The sequence below is a fragment of the Palaemon carinicauda genome, chromosome 3, assembly GCF_036898095.1.
Source record: "Palaemon carinicauda isolate YSFRI2023 chromosome 3, ASM3689809v2, whole genome shotgun sequence".
Lineage (NCBI taxonomy): Eukaryota > Metazoa > Arthropoda > Malacostraca > Decapoda > Palaemonidae > Palaemon > Palaemon carinicauda.
The window spans coordinates 45,958,871-45,981,598 of NC_090727.1; the positions used below are offsets into that span (position 1 = coordinate 45,958,871).

Here is a 22,728-nt window from a genome sequence, read left to right on the forward strand (position 1 = left end):
TCTCCTTGTGTAAGAGTTGCTATGCATTCAAGTTTTTACAGTTAGTGTATTGTTTAGTGAAATCAAAAAGAAGAAGAAGAAGAAGAAGAAGAAGTAGAAGAAAGAGAAGATATTGTAGCAAATCAAGAGAGTCTGCCTCCTTCTCCCAACTCCACACTTCGTTTTCTGTGATGCCAAATGGGTTCTTCACTCTTATGATCTCCACAACGTCACTCATTTAATGCATGTTGATTGGATATTGTCAAGTGCGCGTGGGGACCGGGAGTAGTTAGCTGAATAATGCCTTCCATCCGAGTGGGCGGCAGTGAAAGCATTTCTGCGTTACTGAGCAGTCTCTTTCTCTATTCCTGTGTTTTATAGTCATATATACAGCACAAGTAGACCAGATATTTGTAAATGACATCAAGCGATGGATCAACTTAGTGCTGATAGAAACCTTGAGTCTCTCCCTAGTACAATCAACAAAGAAGTCTTCTTTGAGGAGGAGTCGCAAATGCTCTGCCAACATTTTTATGAAGAGTCTTCGAAGGTAAGTGAGATAGGAATGACAGACCTTATCCAATTTTTTTTATTATTATCATTGTATTTATTTCTCTCTCTCTCTCTCTCTCTCTCTCTCTCTCTCTCTCTCTCTCTCTCTTAGTTATGGTCTCTTCCATGTCCTTCAACTTCCTACTGCCAATTATTATTAGTTTTTCTCCTTTTTACTCTTCCTCTTCCTCATTCTCTTAACCTTACTCCTAATATTATTCCTGATCCTCTTTACTGTCATTCTCCTGTGTATTTCCTATTAAGTCCTCTTATGTTTCCATCGTTTATTTAATAATGTTTTACTTGTGTATCGTATAACTATTTTATCCATTAACCGGATGTGAGAGAGAGAGAGAGAGAGAGAGAGAGAGAGAGAGAGAGAGAGAGAGAGAGAGAGAGAGAGAGAGAAGTTGCTGGTATCTGTTGTTATTTTAATTATATCATGTCAAGCAAGAGAGGCGTATATGCGCATGTGTAAGAAGAACTTCTTCCTTATTGCCTTTTCCTTAAGGTCAGTAATTCATTGCTGGATAAAAGATTATAATTCTCATCCCAATGACATTTTCCAAAAAGGTTTTAGAATATTTTCATTTTGATAATAATGAAGAAAATATCATAATACCAATAAAAATATATCTTTGAATATGTCCTTATATATATCTTTTACGTGTCTTCATATTATTTTTCAAAAAATCAACACACACACGATCACATTTGCAATTGCACACATGCAGACAAACACACGCATGTGTGCATACATACACACATATATATACAGTATATATATATATATATATATATATATATATATATATATATATATATATATATATATATATATATATATATGTATGTGTGTGTGTGTGTATGTATGTATGTATGTATATACATTTATAGAGAGAGAGAGAGAGAGAGAGAGAGAGAGAGAGAGAGAGAGAGAGAGAGTTTTATTCCTTATTCTTTGCCGTTTATCATCAAGTTTTAGAAGATTGTGTTTTAGTTATTATTCTTTAAGCATGAAGGAAATGTACAAATGAAAATTACTTAGTCATAATTTTGCAGAATAGTTATTATAGCGTGTATATTGAGACCAGATATTTATTTAGAATAAAATTATATTTTTCTACAACCATAACAACTAAAAATAGCAAACACTCTATGTTTAACTGTATTCAGTTTGGCAGGGTGGCTAACACGTTTGACCGCACGGGAACAAGCGTAAGTGCAAACATGGGTGAGGATGGAGTCAGGGGATGTGGGGCTGAGGATGGGGAGAGTGAACAGAGAAACTTGTACTTGAGGATTAAAGGTCACTCACTCACTGGACAGTTCGTTCGTCAGTCGACTCGGTTACAACTGTTACGAAACTCTCTCTCTCTCTCTCTCTCTCTCTCTCTCTCTCTCTCTCTCTCTCTCTCTCTCTCTCTCTCATAATTATCATGGTGAGTCGTTACCATTACGCTGCAGAAAATAAGTCAATATATATATATATATATATATATATATATATATATATATATATATATATATATATATATATATATATATATATATATACTGTATATATATATATATATATATATATATATATACTGTATATATATATTTATATAAATATATATATATATATATACATATATATATATATATATATATATATATATATATATATATATATAATATATATGTATGTTCTTCCGATCATATTCAGAATAACTGAAAAGAATCCTCATATAATCCTTCATATTATGAGGGGACTCACAAGGATGTCCTCTTTAGCCACTGAATTGCTTCACATTTTGCTTATGCTTCAACAGAGGAGTTAGTTGCTTCATTGCCTCTGCTACAGACTCTAATCAAAATACCACAGGCATCGCTAAATTCATATCTCTTTCCTAATTTTCTTTTTCTATAATTAGTGAGATTAGTCCAATGTAATATCTTACATTTCTTTTTATGATTAGAATTGGCTGTAAACATCCATTTGAGGTAAATAACCTTTTCTAAATATATGTGGTTTTTAGAGTAACATGATGTGGTTGATTTGAAATTTAAGAATGCTTAAACTATGAATTATTATTTTGGAGTCGTTTTAAATGAAATGTATGAGATGTTTTATAAAGCATAATTTATTTGATAAGATATTCAAATTTCTTCTCCTTTTACAATAAGTAGCCCATACCCTCTGTCAGGTAGTCAATAAATTTAACTGCATCAATAATGTTGCCATAAGTGTATTTCAGGATCCTTAACTTTTCAGGTCTGACTCTGCTGACTTTTGCGCATATAGCGACCCATCAAATCTTTTATTAATGTTGGTGTCCTTACGCTAAGGAGGTCAAGATGAGAAGTATCATAAGAAAGAAAAATGATTCTATCAACTCTTGGACTACGTGTGAGTGAGTTCTGAGACATTATTTTTTTTTTTTTGTTATATTCTAATTAAAGGGACTGTATGTTTCAGTGGGCAATATACCACCAAGCACTGTTTTTTTTTTCTAGAATTATGGGATTCTATTTCAGCTCTCTTACTCTCTAGGGCTTAGAGTTTAACAATGTATCTATCCAAAAGTGGTCTTTTAAGACAGTAATCCAAAATGTATTAGATTTCTATTTTAGAGTAACCTGAGTGTATAGAAAATAACCCTGAGGTGTACTTGTGCAGTATTACAATATTTTTTTAGCAGAAACTCTGTTAACCACCCTCCCCCACCAAAAACAAAGAAAAGAAAAGTAGTGTGAGTTACTGGTTTCCACACATATGTCAAAATATTATTTGGGAAGTTCTGGTAAGTCTTATTATCTTTTTTTTTTCTTTTATTCTTTGGGCAATCTGGTATCTGAATATCTTAGAGTATGCTGATATCATTTCATTGATCATTGAACCTTAATAGCAAAAGAATTTTAAAATAACCATTTTATAGGCTGTAGTTTGGCTAGTGCACCAGCAACCCATTGAGATACTACCGCCAGAGAGTTATTGGATCCGTTGACTGCTGGACAGTAATAAATTGGATCCCTCTCTCTGATTATGGCTCATTTTTCTTTGCCTACAAATATAGCGAATATTCTGGACTATTCTTTACACATTCTCGTCACTCCTCATACACCTGATAAAACTGAAATTACCAAACACATCCTCTTCGATCAAGGGGCTAACTTTTGTACTGTAATTGTCCAGTGGCTACTTTCCGCTTGGTAAGGGTAGCAGTAACTCCTTTGCTATGGTAAGCAGGTCTTTTAGGAGAGTGACACTTCAAAATCAAGTCTTGGGTAGTGACCTAGCCACTCTGCCATGGTCTTCCACTTTCTTGGGTTGGAGTTCTCTTGCTTGAGAGTACAATCAGGCTCACTATTCTATTTTATTTTTATTAAATATTTTACTTCCTATGTTTCTTTTTTTTCAGGGCCATGGATGCCTGGTTGTTTATCAAGAGGTTTTTCTTTTCCTTATACTATTATTTTTCTTCCTCTCAAAACCATCCTGACTGTCCTCCTTTCCGTTTAAGTTGCTATGTTGAAGGGTATTTAGCCTTGTCTCTAAGTTGACCAGTTTTTCCAACTCTTTTTGTTTATAGTCTTTTTGTTTGATCAATCACTTTATCAATATTTGCTTAAAGCAGATTGTTTTTGTTATCATTCTTGTTAATTTAGCTGTTAAGATTAATGTAGTTTTTTTATCCCAATTTATTCCTCTTCTGTCTGGAGACATCGAGCGAAATCAGGGGACTAAAACGTCTCAGATTTCGTCAATATACTCTACTGTATTGGAATATTTATGGTCTTCATACAAATATTCAAGACCTTTCAGTTGCATCCAGATAGTATGATATTCTTTTGTGCTCAGAAACTTTTATTTGTAATATGAGGCACTCATATGAGCTCCTTATAACTGGTTTTAAGAAGCCAATAAAGTTGAAATGCCATAACATCCCTAGGACCAGGTGAATGGCGGTGTATATTAGGACTGAGTACCCTGCTATGAGAGTGTATGTCATGAGATTCAGGTAAGAAAAGTTTATGGCTGGCAAAACTACTTCTATTTGTGTTCAATCCACTACAATCCATATATGGATGATTCTATCTTCGATTGTCTTTTTTCCAATATGGCTAGGATACAAGAAGATGATAGAAAGGCCTCTTTTGTATTTGTGTGTAATTTTAAACTCACCATAGGGAGTGGTTAAATTCTGTTTCTCCTACCGATCACCATGGCATAAGAGCTTTAGACTTAGCCTCTGAATCAAGTTGTGAGCAAATCATAATTGAAGTTACTCTCAGGTCCGGTAATGGTAACTGCTTGGACCTCCTTTACACTAACATTCCTGGCGATATAACTAGTAAGGTTGGTTTTTCAGTTGGGACATCTACTCGTGCCTTGATTTCATTAGTAGTGAAGACTGGGCAGCCTGTCCCTTATGTATCATAGTCATGTAAGATTTATATGAAATCTCAGGGAGACTGGATTGGATCTTCTGGGTTTGAAATGATCACAATTGTATAGTAGGGTTAATCCTGTTGTACCTTTTAATGAGAACCTAGGCAACATAATTGATAGGCGTATCCCTTTTCGTGTGCTAAGGTACCGAGTGAAGGACAAACCGTGGTTCAATGATGATTGTAGACGTGCTTATTTGGAGAAGCAAGAGGCTTATCATCTTTCGAAGGGTAAAAGATCAGACTTGACCTGGAATAACTATACTCAGCTAAGAGCTTTTGCTCAGATAATTTATGTTTCAACTGAGAATGAATAAAATTTAACAATAAAAGTAACCCTTTCTGGTACAATAGAGGAGCAAAAGTAGTGGAATAGCCTTTAATCTGTACTCTTTAGTGGCGATGCAACAGTTCCTCCTTTATTTAAACTGAATGGCTCTGCCACTCAATGTCCAAACGAAAAGAGAACCCTTTTGGTAGCTGTGTTTGACAGTAAGCAGAGTAATGAGAAACTCGAACTTCATCATTCCTGTTTTTCTGAAGCTAACGTAAATGATTTAGCTTTTTGATGTCATGAAATTAGAGCTCTGTTGGTGGACTTTGATGCTTATGGAGGTGTAGACCCAATTGGTATTTTCCCTTTTTTTTATATAAACACTGCAGATTTCTTAGCTCCAAAGATATCTGTTATTTTGCGCAAGTTAGCAAGAAGTGGAGCTTTTAGCACTTGTTGAAGAATTGATAATGTTACTCCACTATGTAAATTTGTTTGTGGTAGCTCAACTCCAACTGATTACCGCCCAATTCCCATAACTCCCATAGTATCTAAAGTCTTTTAACGTCCTTAAGCAAAACGTTTTATAAGGTTTCCTGAAGGTATTATCTGTTCCCTAGTTTGCAATTTGGATTTCGTAAATGCCATGGAACATGTGATGCCCTTCTTAAAATCTCCAATGGCGTTCAGAAATTCCTTGATTGTGGTAAAAAAGTTTGTATTATTAGTCTTGATATTAGTGCTGCCTTTGACCGTGTTGATCATGAGGACCTTGTTTTCAAACTCAAACAGTTGGGTGTGGGTCGGTCGTTTCTTAGCATCATTATTGAATTTTTAAGAAATAGATCGCAAAGAGTTGTTAATGGTTTCCATAGTGAGCATAGGAATATGATATCTGGTGTTCCTCATGGTAGTGTTCTTGGCCCAATACTTTTGATACTATATACAAATGACATGGGGTTTTGCCTAGATAACAAACTTGTTGCATATAAAGATGATGCTACTCTCTTTGCATCAATTCCCTATCCTGAATATATATATTTGGGGTTGTAGAATCCTTTAATAGAGATTTAGCTAAAATTAGTGCATGGTGCAAATTATGGAGTATGAAGTTGAATCCTAACACAAGTCAAAGTATGATTGTAAGTAGGTCAAGGACACTGACTTCTCAACATCCGGATATTAGCATTGATAATGTTTTTTTGACTTTGTGTGACTCTTCAAATTTTAGGTGTGAATCTCGACAACAAATCAACTTTTGAGAAATACATTAGGTCTATGTCTTCCTGAAACGTACACACACACACACACACACACACACACACACACACAGGTCGCTTATTGGGAAAGTGTTTGAAGACTTTTTGTGATTTATCTATTCTGAAGAAGTGTTTGAATACTTTCATTTAACATTATCTAGAATATTGTTCTCCTGCCTGGGCTTAAGATGCTGCTTTTCATCTGAATTTGTTGGACAGAAACTTATGGTTTCTTAATTTTCTTATTCTTCATCCATATAATAATCTCTGGCACCGTCGTTCAATTAGTTCATTATGCATGTTGCATAAGATTTTTTTATAATTCTGACAATCTTTTACATTCAGGTCCACACCGACATTTCCAATCTGTTCGTAATAAAAGGCATGCAGTTAATTCTCATAGTCAGGCCTTCTCCATCATGACGCTCAATACTATACAATACTAGAAGTTTTATTTCAGCTGTGACCAGGCTAGGGGATGATCTCCCGAATTGTGTAGCTTAGTCAGTAGAACTAGAAAAGTTCAAAGTTGCAGCTAATGTTTTTATGTTGAAAAGCCTGACATAAGTCTTTTTATAGTGTTTATATGAAATATTTGTTTTAATATTTTTAAAGTTTTAAAAACATTCTATTTCAATTATTCATTATTTCTTATATAGGTTATATATTTCCTTATTACTCTTCTTCAGTGGGCTATTTTTCCCGGTTAAGGCCTTTGGGGTTATAGCATCTTGCTTTTCCAGCTTGGATTGTAGCTTAGCTTATAATATTAACACTACTACTACTACTACTACTACTACTACTACTACTGCTACTACTACTACTACTACTAATAATAATAATAATAATAATAATAACTATGATATGTTGTAACAACCACCATAGACAAGAACCTTGTTCTTTTTGTTAATACTTTTTCTGCTCTACTGCTTCCTATATCTCTCTGACTGAAGCCCATTTCTAACATCTTGATGACTGGAGCTTGGGTTATTAAAATGATCTAACTAGGATCAATACATTAAGTGATCTACTATTGCATTTTTTTCCTAGTCATGAAGCCTTACTTGCACCGATCTATTGAGTATCCAAATATGTTTGGGAAGCCCTGCAAATGATAACTTATTCCCAGCTGGTATGTCCCTGACTGGCTGAAGAGATACAAGATAACATCTGCTAGTAAGAATCATAATATCCAGAGAGGCATTATAACATAGAAAATTACTGGCCAGCTTTCTCGGATAAAGTAAAGGTAACAAAATATACTTTTTATGAGACTGAAATTTTTCCCTCTTCACATGTCATTGTCAGACATAAAAGGTTGTTTTAATTGATGTGTGCTATATCGTAGATGACGATTGACTGGTTTTAGTTCGCATCATACAACCTTAAGAAAGATTAGTGGTTTTTTTTTTTTTGTTGCGTTCATACTCAGTGGTTTCATCCCCTCTTCACTTATAAAACAGCTAGTAAGTGCATTTTATAGAAGTAGGAGTTACTATTTGCTTGGTATTGTATCTGCCTGGTAATAAGGTTGGTAAGGCTTTAGTAGTGTAAGTTTCAGCTGTAGATCAAGCACTATATGAAAGTTTATAATTGCCTCGATGCTTATCTACAGTATAATTTGTTTTCTTCTTCTTTACTGGCTTTAAATCTTCACCAACCAAACAAGCTGGATTCATCTTATTACATTTACCACAGTTTTTCCTTTGCTAGATCTCATTTTAGTATAATTATAGCTAAAAATATGTCTTATGAAACTAGATTCTTTTTATAGTTTTGTGAATTTGTATGCTTGGTATGACCCTCTGACATTGAGGCTTTAACAAAGAAATTTCTCCCTTCTTCTGTGAGAACTAGAAAGGCTAGCCTAGTTTTGCTTTGCAGTTGTTAGTTTTCATTGATGTTCTGCTAAAAAGCAGGATTGTTTGCTAATTCCTTGATATTGTTTTCCAAAAAATTCTCAAATTCCTCAAATCTTACCAGGCCCTATTTAGTTAAGATTAACATAGCAGATCAGGAGTAAAATCCTTCTTCTGGGAAGTATGTTATACAACATCGATTATAGGGAACTTCACATATAAACCTGAAATGCCAACAAGAAAACTCCTTTGATATTTTAATGTTATCCATCTTGATCTCCGTCCTACCGGTGTTATGCTGTTGCCACTTTGTGTGGTTCTACATGTTAATATTGTACTTTAGTTCTAAATTCTCTGTATCTTCCAGGGCATTCCATGACAGTAGAGGCTTTCCTCCAACATATAGGATTTACTTCAACATAATTATGTAAGTAATCCCATCTTTCTGTATTATTTGATATGTTGGCCATTACCCTTGTATTAAAAGCATTTGTAAATTATGTGAATATTATATAGTCATCAGTAAACTATGAGAGGTTAGGTGGTTGAAACAACCCTTTAGCAAAGTAACCTTACAAGCAACTCACTCCGTCTTAGTTGTAGTACTATGGTTTGTTCCAGAATAGATGTATTCTTACAATCATCTGTTCTGTTGGAACACATGTTTGACTGGTACAATATTGGTTTAGCTGTTGATTCTTTAAAAGAGGTAAAACTTCCTGCCGTAAGATCATCACTATTAAAAGATTTAACTGAAGATAATCAAAGAAGAGTTTCCTTTTTAGATATAGAAGAGTCTCTGATGGATCTCAACTGAATTGGACAAATCTGTACAGTTTAGGTACTTTATATGAGGTTGAAAATCCTGACCAGGTGCATTCATATAATAAGGCATAATGGATCTAGTCTGTGTTATATCATCAAGGTAAGTTAGCCTCACTCCTTATGCTTCTTGTGAAATATCCGTTGCAATAGCTTAAGCCTGCTGAAAGATTAACTTTATCTTTCAACCGTTTTTTGTTCATTGGTTTTGTCATTCCAGATAAGCTTAGTCTTTTCTTACTGTACTTCACTTTCAACTGTATACCCAGGCCTATCTTTTTTCACTCTTATTTGGGCCTTATATATTGCATTCTCTAAAGCAAATTTTGAAGCTCAACTAGTCATATATCTTTTTATCTCTGATAATTTATTTTAGCCATATAAGATTAGATTGATAAGTCAGACCTGTGAGGAAAACGCTTTCTGTGATAGGAATATCATAAGCCATTGGAACTCACAGTCTTTCTATACATATCTCTTTATGTCATCCTTCTTATCAATGAGACTTTCATAGACATGAAATCTGAGGCCAGAGGTTGCTTTCAAACTTCTTAAAAGATACATTTAAAACAATTTAGATAGAAATTCAATCTTAGTGAAACCAATCTTTTAATATTTCAAATACAGAAGATTAAAAAAGAAAAGAAAAAAAAGGCATGTTCTAGATAGTTATCCTCATTCAAAAGTACAACTCCCTTACTATAAGATTGAATAAATATTTCAGAACAGCCACAACAGATTTTCTCTTAGGTTTTAAGTTATGTGAACTTTTTAGAAGATAATGTATTCAAAGCATAACTTACAATAAATAGGGAATATCTGATGGATTTCCTTTCATTTTAGTGCTTAAACTATGAAATGAATTATCCTAATCTCTTTTACAGAAAATGTTCTGAATTATAATAAAAATATTACGTATACACCTCTGGTCTTTTTGACAATAGATCAAGTTTATTAACCCTGGATAGGTACGCTCCTCGGACACCCCTTTAAGGGTATACTCGGACGCGCGCGACCCCGACGCCAAAAAAAATTCTTGAAAAATCAGTTTTTGCAGTAACCTCCTTTTTTCTTTTGCCAAAAAAAAAATTCAATGAATGCTTAAAACAACTGTAAAGATAAATACTACTCATCTGCAGAAAAACTATTTATTATAAATATTTAAAAAAATTAAGTAGAAAAAAAGACCTTACATAAAAATTCATAAAAAAAAAGTTTATACATATATACACAAATCCTTTTAGGATTTGATTCTTGAATGTTTAGGACACATCTTGATGTATTTTGGATGAAGTCAGACCCATGGAGGTGAAGATCTGAAAGGAGAAAAAAAGGGTAACTTTTTTTGGCCAAAAAATTTTGTCCAAATTTCATGAATTTTTTTGGGTACGCAAATGACATAGGAAGTGGCTAATTTTTTTAGGGAATGACCATATGTTATCCTAAAATAGAAATATGTAAAAAAATCTTCATTATTTTGTAAATTACATTTATATCAGGGGCCATATCTAAAGGTAATTTTTTGAGTACTTAGAAATTTCGTAAAAAAATACATATATTCAATATATAATATGATATTTATGCAGGTAAAAATATACCAAAATATCATAAATTCTAAAGGAAACAAGAATATATATAGATAGGGCAACTTACGATTCGGATATGTCCACAAAATGGCCGCCAACCACACTGACTCAGACTCCCTAATCTGCCACTTGAAATGTAGGAAGGGTATGTCAATTTCAAGGTGTTATTTACTAATCTAATTATTCTTGGATATGCATAAAAATTGTATGGTGGGTTGCTGGATAATTGTCGATTATTTTACAACTATAAAATTAAAATTCTGACCCAAAAAAAAGTTTTTTGAAGGGAAATAAAATCGAAAAAATAAAATGTAAAACAATATAATATTTTAGCTAAAAAAATTTGATGATATTCAATCAAAAAAGAAGTAAAAAAATTTTCCGACAAATAAACATCTAGAGGAATCATTACTCTGTGATAGTTCCTTAGTACGTAGTAATTTTGAAAGAAATGGGAAAAAACGAAAAAGTGGCAATCGCAGGAAAATCGAACACATACCTATATATACGCTATATCTGGCTAAAAAAAAATAGGCATGGGTAGCCAGATCATCTAGAAACACTTTCCAACACTATAGAAATAAAAGTTTTGCGACACTACTTGCCAATTCCTTACGGTAACATGACTAAGCAAAAAAAATGCAAAAAAAATAAAAAGGGCACTCGCGGAAAAATTAACAACATTCTAATATACGGCATTTCAGAAAAAAAAAAAATTTCAGCCACGTACTAGGCAAACCATCAAGGCACATTTTCCGACAAATAAACATCTAAATGAATCATTACTCTGTGATAGTTCCTTAGTACGTAGTAATTTTGAAAGAAATGGGAAAAAACGAAAAAATGGCAATCACAGGAAAATCGAACACATACCTATATATACGCCATATCTGGCTAAAAAAAAAGATAGGCATGGGTAGCCAGATCATCTAGAAACACTTTCCAACACTATAAAAATATAACTTTTGCGACACTACTTGCCAATTCCTTACGGTAACATGACTAAGCAAAAAAATGCAAAACAAATAAAAAGGGGCACTCGCGGAAAAATGGCTAACATTCTAATATACGGCATTTCAGAAAAAAAAAAATTCAGCCACGTGCTAGGCAAACCATCAAGGCACATTTTCCGACAAAAAAACATCTAAATGAATCATTACTCTGTGATAGTTCCTTAGTACGTAGTAATTTTGAAAGAAATGGGAAAAAACGAAAAAATGGCAATCACAGGAAAATCGAACACATACCTATATATACGCCATATCTGACTAAAAAAAAGATAGGCATGGGTAGCCAGATCATCTAGAAACACTTTCCAACACTATAAAATTATAAGTTTTGCGACACTACTTGCCAATTCCTTACGGTAACATGACTAAGCAAAAAAAGGCAAAACAAATAAAAATGGGCACTCGCGGAAAAATGGCCATTCTAATATACGGCATTTCAGAAAAAAAAAATTTCAGCCACGGACTAGGCAAACCATCAAGGCACATTTTCCGACAAATAAACATATAAATGAATCATTACTCTGTGATAGTTCCTTAGTACGTAGTAATTTTGAAAGAAATGGGAAAAAACGAAAAAATGGCAATCACAGGAAAATCGAACACATACCTATATATACGCCATATCTGGCTAAAAAAAAAGATAGGCATGGGTAGCCAGATCATCTAGAAACACTTTCCAACACTATAAAAATATAAGTTTTGCGACACTTCTTGCCAATTCCTTACGGTAACATGACTAATTAAAAAAATGAAAAACAAATAAAAAGGGGCACTCGCGGAAAAATGGCCAACATTTCATTATACGCATTTCAGAAAAAAAAATTTCAGCCACGTGCTAGGCAAACCATCAAGGCACATTTTCCGACAAATAAACATCTAAATGAATCATTACTCTGTGATAGTTCCTTAGTACGTAGTAATTTTGAAAGAAATGGAAAAAACGATAAAATGGCAATCACAGGAAAATCGAACACATACCTATATATACGCTATATCTGGCTAAAAAAAAATAGGCATGGGTAGCCAGATCATCTAGAAACACTTTCCAAAACTATAAAAATATAAGTTTTGCGACACTACTTGCCAATTCCTTACGGTAACATGACTAAGCAAAAAAATGCAAAACAAATAAAAAAGGGCACTAGCGGAAAAATGCCCAACATTCTAATATACGGCATCTCAGATAAAAAATAAAAAAGACATGCACGTGTTAGCCCAACCATCAAGGCACACTTTCTAACACATAAACATGAAAAAAAAATCAATAATATACGGCAATTCCTCACTACGTAGTAAATTTTTACAAATATTGAAAAAAAACAGAAATTGGCAACCACAGTTATATACCCAATATACCAATAACTACGTCGTATCTGACAAAAACAAAGTCACGCATGGGTAGCCAGATCATCTAGACACACTTTCCAACACTAAAAAAGCAAAAGTTTTACGACACTATTTGGCAATTTCTTACGGAAAAATGACTTGGCAAAAAAATGAAAAAAAATGAAAAAGGGGCACTCGCGGTAAAATGCCCAACATTCTAATATACGGTATCTCAGATAAAAAAAGAGACATGCACGTGTTAGCCCAACCATCAAGGCACACTTTCTAACACATAAACATGAAAAAAAATCAATAATATACGGCAATTCCTTACTACATAGTAAATTTTTACAAATATTGAAAAAAAAACAGAAATTGGCAACCGCAGTTATATACCCAATATACCAATAACTACGTCGTATCTGACAAAAACAAAGTCACGCATGGGTAGCCAGATCATCTAGACACACTTTCCAACACTAAAAAAGCAAAAGTTTTACGACACTATTCGGCAATATCTTACGGAAAAATGACTTGGCAAAAAAATGAAAAAAAATGAAAAAGGGGCACTCGCGGTAAAATGGTCCTCGTGGTGATGAACGACATTTTAACTAAAAAAAAAATCATGCACATGGTAGCCAAACAATCCACCAAGACTTTCCACAACTGATAACCTATACAAGTTGCACCATTCTACGACAATTTCATAATACGTAATAACTTTGATAATTATGCAAATTACCTTAGAAGGGTAAACTCGGTCGCGCTCGACCCCGACGGGTCTCAGAAATCGGGGAAGGAGTACAGCTACAGCAATGCACATCTGGACACTACTAGAGCGTGTAGGCGAGACACCTACTGCAGGTCGATCACCCACAAATTCAGTCACGGGGGTGAGTCACGTGAGAAAAACCTTTTTTTTTTGACGCTCGGGGTCGCGGACGACCCACCGTACCGTTCCAGGGTTAAACATGAAAGACATATTCTTTATGACTAAATTTTTCAGTTCTGACATTGCTGGTCCTCCAGCGTTTGGGAAATATTTGCTTCCTTGAACAAGGCTGTCATATGGAGATGAACCATCAAAAGAAATCAGATTCCATGAACTCTTATACTCTCTCTAACTAAGTCTGGGAATTTTTGTGATATTCTTACTTGACTTTTGTAATATATTATCGCTTCGCTTGAGTCTCCTTCTGCCTTATATCTAGGTGTCATCTCCACTAACTTAACCTAGATCTGGTGTAGAAACCAGTGAGTTAAAAAAAATCATCAATTACACACTGGTGTTTATATCCGAGCTCCATGATACAGGTTTTTTTTTTTTTTTTTTTTTTTTTTAGTACACTGGGTTTATAGAAAATTACTTTGCACTGTATTTCAACATCAATACATTGGATTGGCAAATAGTGTATTCAAGCAATAAAAAATGATAATGAAATTATGTACTTTAATCAATAGATTGGTTTCAACAGTATGAGGTCAGTGATGAGCTATTCAGTTACTTTCGGTTTATGAGAAATGTGATTGCATCTGCTACTCCCTCACTTTTATGTGTCTTTAGAACGAGATATACCAAGCTATTTTTTTTTCAATTAACAACATATTCCATTTCAAGGTGTCTATCTTTATGATCATCTAATGTTGTCTTTTGTTTTTGTCTATAAATTGAGCAGTTTCTCTAATGAGGGTTGACTCTCAGAAGTTGAAGATACCAGGTCTTCTATACTGAATTACTGCCATTACTAGATTGCAGAGAGAGAGAGAGAGAGAGAGAGAGAGAGAGAGAGAGAGAGAGAGAGAGAGAGAGAGAGAGAGAGATATTCCCAGAGAATTTTAGGTTTAGGTATCCAGAATTCTAACTTCTGGCGTGAATGTCCTTAAATTTTCTATCAAGGATATCGCATAATATGTGGCAAAATAAAAGGGAGCCGTATCAAGGCTACCCCCGTTCTCTTATTTCTATTGAGAATGACAACAGCGCCATTCCCACGATGGCGGACATTCCTTATTTTCTAGTGATTTCGCTCGGTGGTATTCCCTGCTGATCTACCTTTTTGATTGTTTTAAAGGATTATAATTATGCATTCTCCATCTTCTTCCGCCTCTGGAAAGTTGAGTATCGGGTCTTTACTATGAGTATAATTTAGCTCCTGTTTCACAATGAAATTAGAGTAATTTATTATGCTTAAGAGCTAGGCCAGTTACTGGAGGCGCCATGGGCGCCGTCGTTCGTTAGGCATGTGTTATTTAGATAGCAGAACGACTTCCAGTTTAAATAGCTTTATTTAACCATTGTAATTATTTAGCTATTTAGGAAATTATTTTTGTAAAGATTTGATAATGTGAATAATTTTCCTTTCTCTGTCGATCGTATAGTTAGAGTTTCGGTAATTTAGTTAACCGAGATCTCGTCTATCCTAGGTAACCTAACCTAGGCGTTTTACTATACGTTCAGACATCCCCGGTTACCCTCGTGTATTGTTTTTCAGTTCAGCGGAGACTGATACCTCCTAGAATTATATGAAACATTACACGTCTCTTCGGAGACATAGGGGTAATCTCTTTCCCTCTGAGTGTAGCTTCAGGCTACAACCCTAATAGCCGTGCCTTGAATTTTATTCAGACATGACTAACGTAGGGTTTTTCCTGCCTCTTCCCTTTAACCGCTGGTTGTGGTATACCGGCAGGTTTTGGGATTTAGTCAGAATCTCAGAGTATTAAGTCTTATGTCGGCGACCTTCCGGCAGGGCGAATGGGTTGTAGAATACCATCATTCCCCTGCCCGATAGGTTTGCGGAGCAGATGACGATTTTAAATGGCAATCTCTATATCTCAGAGAAAATGGGTGCTGTTCCTTTGGACAAAATTTAATTTTGGCCAATCTTTGATGTTTTCCCTAATTGTCGGGTTCAACTGAAGTACGAACCAAAGTCAAGGAAAGGAATGGAACCAAAGGAGGTCATGATTCTCGACAATGATAGGGCACAGACTATCCTCTCAGGTAGTCTGAAAAAGGCAGGTTATTCAGAGTCGAAGGTATTCTCACTGAATAGCAGACACCCTTCCTTTCTTGGTCCTTCTTCACTCTCATTCCCCTTTACGGGGAAGGCATTTACATCTGCTGCCAAAGCGGTGGAGGCGGGTAAGCCATGTCCCACACTCGAAGAGTGCAAGCCTCAGTCACCAGCTTTTCCCGGACAGGAAAAGGATTGGAAGGAAGTCCATTTGACTTTTTCAGTAGGAAAGTTAGACGCGGATGTCGCAAGTCGACAATTTACTGTATATCTCCCTAAATTATCTGATTTGCTCTTGCATAATGAGCAAGAGACAAAGGAGAGACTTGTTACTTCCCTTTCTCTACAAAACTACATAGAGTTGTGTTCAACCTTCGAAAATACCCCAAACATGCTTATGGTCATAGCCAAAATGCATATGGCTACCTTAGTGAAGGACCTTTACGCCTATAGGAAGGCTAGGAGAGCATTTAAAGAGTTTGTGTTCACTTCTGCAACAGTGAAACACTAAACAAGGAAGCTAATATCCTCGAAAATCTGGGGTAAAGACCTCTTCTCACACGAGGTAAATAAAAATGTAATTGAGAACGCCACCATGGAGAACATGAGTCTTCTCCAAAAATGGGTCATCCTTTCAAAGAGAAAATCTTCCATGGTTGTGGGTCCCCAACCTAAAAAGAAGATAAAAAAGGCTGGAAATATCCGGGCTGCTCAACAACATCCCACTATTCCAGTGACCACGATGCCAGAGTCAGATGGTCAAAAGTCTAAACCTACTGACTATTCGAAGCATGAAGACGCTTCTGCTAGGAGGAATATTCTTTCAGGATCGCAGGACCTTCGATCCTTCAGTCCAACGCCTATTCAAGATGAGCCCTTGATAGGAGACAGAAATATCCCGACCATCTTTTCCTTACCTTCTCCTACAATTCAAAATCCTCCTGGAGGAGTATATCTGAGAGCTATAGAGCATATAGGTGGTAAGAAAACTATAGCTCATCGAGTTCCAGGGAAGGCTGTTTTGTGTTTACGAGAAGGACTCAAGAAATCTCCGGGTCTTTCTGAACTTGTCGCCACTCAACAAGTTCATAGAAAACAGCAAGTTCTGAATGTTAAGCCTTCCGAACATATGGACCGTGTCCCAAATAGGGGTGTTTGTAGTCTTGTCAGACCTGAAAGGTGTCCTGTGAAACCTTCCAGTCATTCAGCCCCCTTCCTCCTATCTAGAATTCAAGTTACAGATAGTAACATTCATCCTAGGAAAGATACATATCGGACTCACAGTCTTAAGTATCTTCGTAGGATTGGCAAACTTAGTCACGTCAAAGTCAAGCCTAGAAATGGTTCAGGCATTTATATACCTGAACGAGAGGCTGGGGTGGGCAGCACCCGAAGTAGCTGGCCAATGTACATTCAAGGAAAGGACATGGTTCCCGTGACATCACGGATGCAAGATAAGCTTCTAAAAGTCTCGACTTTCTCCAGCTCAAGGGTTTCAATGGCTAAAAAACCATTGAAGCCCTCACTCACATCAACTCTCCTTTCCCTTGGGAATTTAAAAGGAGCTTGCGAGGTCTGTCAAGAGAATCAGGTAATCAGTCAGATTTCCAAGACGCCAACAGGGACAAGCGCTAAACTTTCCCCAGTTCGCAATAGTGACAGACCTAGTGCAAAGAGCACAGCGGAAAGATGCGTTAAGAGCCTGGAGAAAATACACATAAAACGCTTGAAGAGATAAAAAAAGACTGATATCTGTCCCTCTTTAATCGCTTCTCTAACAGAAATTATAGCACGAAAGTCCCAAGACTCTGCTGGTCCTATCATGAGTGGGGAAGCCCCCTCCACACAGATCAGACTTCCTACGACTGATTTGGGCCACCGAAGCGATAATAAGACGTCACAATTGAACGTCTCATACAGTCTAGGTGAAGTTACCCATCCCTTTCTTAAAGGGATGGCCCCTGCCTGCAGTTCATTTACAACTGATCCACAAGGAGACAGTGGTTGCACTATTTCGGTCCAAGCCTATAGAGTTGGAATTATCCATGGACACAGACCTATTCCCTCCCAGATGGGAACAAGTCCTGGAACTGCAATTCGACCTCTTCGTCACGAGCGTCTTCAAGAAACTACCTCGATATGTAGCCCCATACGAGGATCTTCTAGTGGGGCTGATAGACCAGATGAGGCTGGTCCTAGCTCTAATCCTAGGTATATTTTCAAAGGTTCAGAAATTAACTGCCTTCGTTTTATCACAGAGAACCCAAACCCTTCATTTCATGATTTTCTTACTCTAGCGGTTAGAAAAAGATTTGGGATCTCAGAAGGCAATATAAAATTCGTAGAAGAATACAAAGCTAAGTCAACTAGAAGACAATAGGAGTCTTCCTGGAAAAAGTGGGTTGCGTTTGAGAAAGCAAAAGGACCGAAAGAAATTTCAATGAACTTCTGTCTGTCCTTCTTTGTCCACCCTCATAGCCAAGGTCTGGTGGCCAATACGATAAATACGTGCAAGTCAGCCTTGACTAGGCCTCTCCTATATGCCTTTCAAGTGAATCTGGCGAATGAAATCTTTACTAAGATTCCGAAGGCATGTTGTAGGCTTAGGCCTGCAGTACCACCAAAGCTCATCTCTTGGTCTTTGGACAAGGTCCTACATTATGCCTCATCTGTGAACAATGAAGATTGTTCTCTTAAGGATCTAACCCAAAAGGTTATTTTTCTGTTTGCTCTAGCCTCTGGGGCTACAGTTAGTGAAATAGTGGCCTTATCCAGAGATGAGGGTCACATTCAGTTCACGGACGTGGGAGAACTGAATCTCTTTCCTGATCCATCCTTTCTCGCTAAAAACGAGCTACCCACTAAGAGGTGGGGTCCCTGGAGAATCTGCCCTGTGAAGGAAGATGTCTCTCTATGTCCTGTAGAGTGTCTAAAGGTCTATCTTCGTAGAACTTCAGACTTCAAGGTAGGAGTAAAGGAGAAACTTCTGGATCAAATTTATCCCTGAAACAACTAGGGGCGAAGCTCACCTACTTTATTCGTAGAGCGGATCCGAACAGTTCTCCCGCAGATCATAATCCGAGAAAGATTACTTCATCACTGAACTTCTTTCAGTATATGGACTTTGAGCGTCTTCGTACATACACTAGATGAAAATCATCCAGAGTGTTCTACAAACACTATGCAAAACAAGTGCATGAACTGAAACACTTCGTAGTGGTGGCAGGTAGTGTATTAAAACCTGCCCCCTAATTACTGTGGTGAACAGTTAATAGTTTCGGACCTCACATATCCTCGCACATGTACTGGGTGAGAATCATCCAGAGTGTTCTACAAACACTACGCTAAGCAAGTCAATGATCTGAAGCAGCATGTGATGACGTCAGGTAGAATATTTAACCTGCTGTCTACGATGAACAGATAATTGATTGGGACTGTCAATTAAAGGGAGGAGCTGTCATCCTTCTTAGGTGTGACCTCTTTTGATTAAGTGTTACCATGGTGACACTGGCTCTGTTCAAAATCCCAGGTGTGGAATTATACAGATAGCACTAGTGTCGGTGTAAATAGTACACATTGCAGATAGAAGTAACCAGTACAGGAATTATGAAGAGAAATTGTTTTATAAACTTTCTTCAGTCTGAGAGTGGCACTCATCACTTCTTACTTCAAGAAAGAAATTTAGTGTCTGTACTCGTTACAGGTATAATCCCATTGTCATACTACATTAGTTTTACTAACCATCTCTTTTAGTCATTTATTAGGAATAAATGTCTATTTGAATGTAGTGTGTCTGCTTTCGCCAGACAATTGTATGTATACATGATAGAGTTCTTCGACTTGCCAAAGTAAGTATTCCTCGTATATTTGTATGCAACAAATAATAGATATAAGACACACTGATGTTAATTCAGCAAAATATACAACTATGAGACTATTTGTATATTCAGTGTATACTTATGTTTGGTCATACAATATATGTTAACCTCGAGATCCCTTTTCTACTGTCTAGAATGACTCTTCCCTGTGGGAGGCAGGAAGCACTAACATTGTTTATGATTAGTGATGATGACGAATAACGGTGACGTCACTTGTCTCAATTTGTCCCCATGACCATAGAAAAGGTTGCTATAAGGTTAAGTCACTGATGAAAATCCACAGATACATTAATGCTCTGTTATGCTTCCATCAGGACGACATGGCTTGACCTCAAAAAATGGATTTTGAGTGAAATGAAAAATTTACCTTTGGGTGAGATGGCCATGTCGTCCTGATGGACCCACCCATCTCTTCTAAAAACAAAAAATCTTCACAGTATCCCTCCCGTGGTACTGTATCTGTAACAACGTGCTCAATGCTACAAGGAATGTCCGCCATCGTGGGAATGGCGCTGTTGTCATTCTCAAGTAATACGAGAACGGGGGTAGCCTTGATACGGGTCCCTTTTATTTTGCCACACCTCCTAGAAGCAAAAACGCTATTAGGGGTGCAGATTGCTAAGTGGCGTGTCAAGAATACGTCTTCTGATATTATGCGATATCCTTGAGAGAAAATTTAAGGATATTCGCTCCAGGAGTTAGAATTCTGGATACCTAAAGGTAAAATTCTTTGGGAATATCACTGTAGTACATATATCCCTTAGGAACCTACTTTAAGGAACTTCTATCAGGACGACATGGCCATCTCACCCAAATATAGATTATTCACTTCGCTCAAAATCAGTTTTATATATATATATATATATATATATATATATATATATATATATATATATATATATATAAATATATATATATATATATATATATATATATATATATATATATATATATATATATATATATATATATATGTGTGTGTGTGTGTGTGTGTGTGTGTGTGTGTATGTTTGTGTGTGTATGCATGTTTAAGTTATGCCTTTTTCGTTGTCTTGTCAACCAGGGTGATGATAGCTCCTATACAGCCATCCCAAAATATTGTTATTCATTACAGAGACACTAACTTAGAGCTTTAGCAAGACTATCATGTTATTTCTTATATTAATCCTGAGCAAGTGCTGAGCATTCACTGTTCATTTGGATGGTGGTTTCTTCTTTTACCATACAATTCCGTCTGCTGCTCATTGAACAGGTCTTGTTCTTTAGATATGATCATTTGCTACCATTACCATCCTTTCCATTTTCTGCTTAAGTTCTTATCTCTATAGCCACTGCCATGATGTTTTACTATCCAATTCTTCAATTGGCCTCAGGAATTGTTCTTTCCATTTGTTTTTGTGTCTTTTTTACTCTCACCTAATATTCATGTGAGTTTTAATGCTCCTTCAATAGATTATCTCCCCATGCACTCTTTATCCATTCAGCTTCATTTGTCTTTTATTACCTTTCCTATAGCTCTAATTTTGATGATGACTATTCTTCCACACTGTGAGTCTTTTTCCTCCTTCCTGTTGAAGTATACGCAGCCGGTCAATATTAGTTCTTGGGTGCAGTGCTAGGGGCATGCTTATATATTCCTGAGGAAGCTGAGAGTGTTATCTTCTGCACAATGTACCTTTAAGCATTCTATCAGCCATGAGTGTCGTGTTATGTCCAAGGCTCTCTTGTAGTCTATCCCTACAGTAATCAGGTTGCTTTTCATCTCTTGCTATTTTTCAATACCATTTTATTCCTCTGCATTTTCTTCTACATTCTTTTTGCTAGCTCGAAATGATGAAGGTTTTCTCTTGGTCGATGAAGAGACTTTCGCTGTTGATGTCTCATAGCAACTTCTACACTATTGGTTGGCAGGGGATTGATTGGTCTATGGTGGCATGTTACGTTACCTTTATGTTTTGTCTTTTCAAATTACTCAAATCCTTCCTGTGGCCACCCATTTTGATGCTTGTTGGTTTCGATTACATTGCTGGAGTTCTTTTTTCATTCTTTTATATAAAGCCTTAAAGTGTTTAAGTCGTATCTAAGAGCTTCATAGGAGACTTGGGCTTTCCAGTTTGGATTTTTCTTCAGCTGGATCTCTATAGCCTCTGATCTGATATCAGAAAACCTTTGTTTAACTCTTCCATATTCATTGCTTTTATTGTCATTTAATCATTTTATTCTCTTGTTTTGGGCTGATGGATTTTTCCAAATGCCTTCCCAGAGCTGTTTGAAAGTTTTTGCTTCTTGGCTGTTTTCATGGTGGTTATTTTTGCCTTTTAGTTGGCTCTATATGTGTTTCTAGTTTGTTTTCAAGAGTTTGTTGTGCTGATAATCTATGCCTTTTGTTCGCATATCTAAGAATCTTCTGTGCCTTAGCCTCTAATCTTTGTATTATGTCTTCCATTATGTTGCTGAGGCCCTTCTCTTGCACTATGTAATTGCATTCAGTTCCTTCCATACGTTGCCCCTTCTCAGCCTGTTTTTTGCCTTGTTTGAAGCTTACTCAAGTCAGCTCTCAACACTTATTTGGTTTTCTTCTCAATGTAATTTGAGTTGTATACCTTACTGCCAGACAAAGCCATTTCATTTGAATGAGTTCCATTTTCGTCTTTAGAGCTAATTTCTGTATTTGTAATCACCATTACTCAATTTGCTATTTAACCCATAGTTGGTCATACCAATTTAGA

General features: G+C 36.1%; 1 long non-coding RNA gene across 2 annotated transcripts in view; it reads left to right on the forward strand.

The window, feature by feature from the left end:
* The first annotated feature begins 236 nt into the window (after nucleotides 1-236).
* Nucleotides 237-22,728, forward strand: part of LOC137637299 (uncharacterized) — a 408,033-nt gene continuing 385,541 nt past the window's right edge. Inside the window, exons 1-3 of one of the 2 annotated variants that reach the window (XR_011043547.1) lie at nucleotides 237-529; nucleotides 2,792-2,930; nucleotides 8,728-8,787. This is a non-coding gene — a long non-coding RNA (uncharacterized lncRNA). The remainder of the gene's footprint in view (nucleotides 530-2,791; nucleotides 2,931-8,727; nucleotides 8,788-22,728) is intronic. The other variant, XR_011043545.1, reaches the window with a different exon arrangement.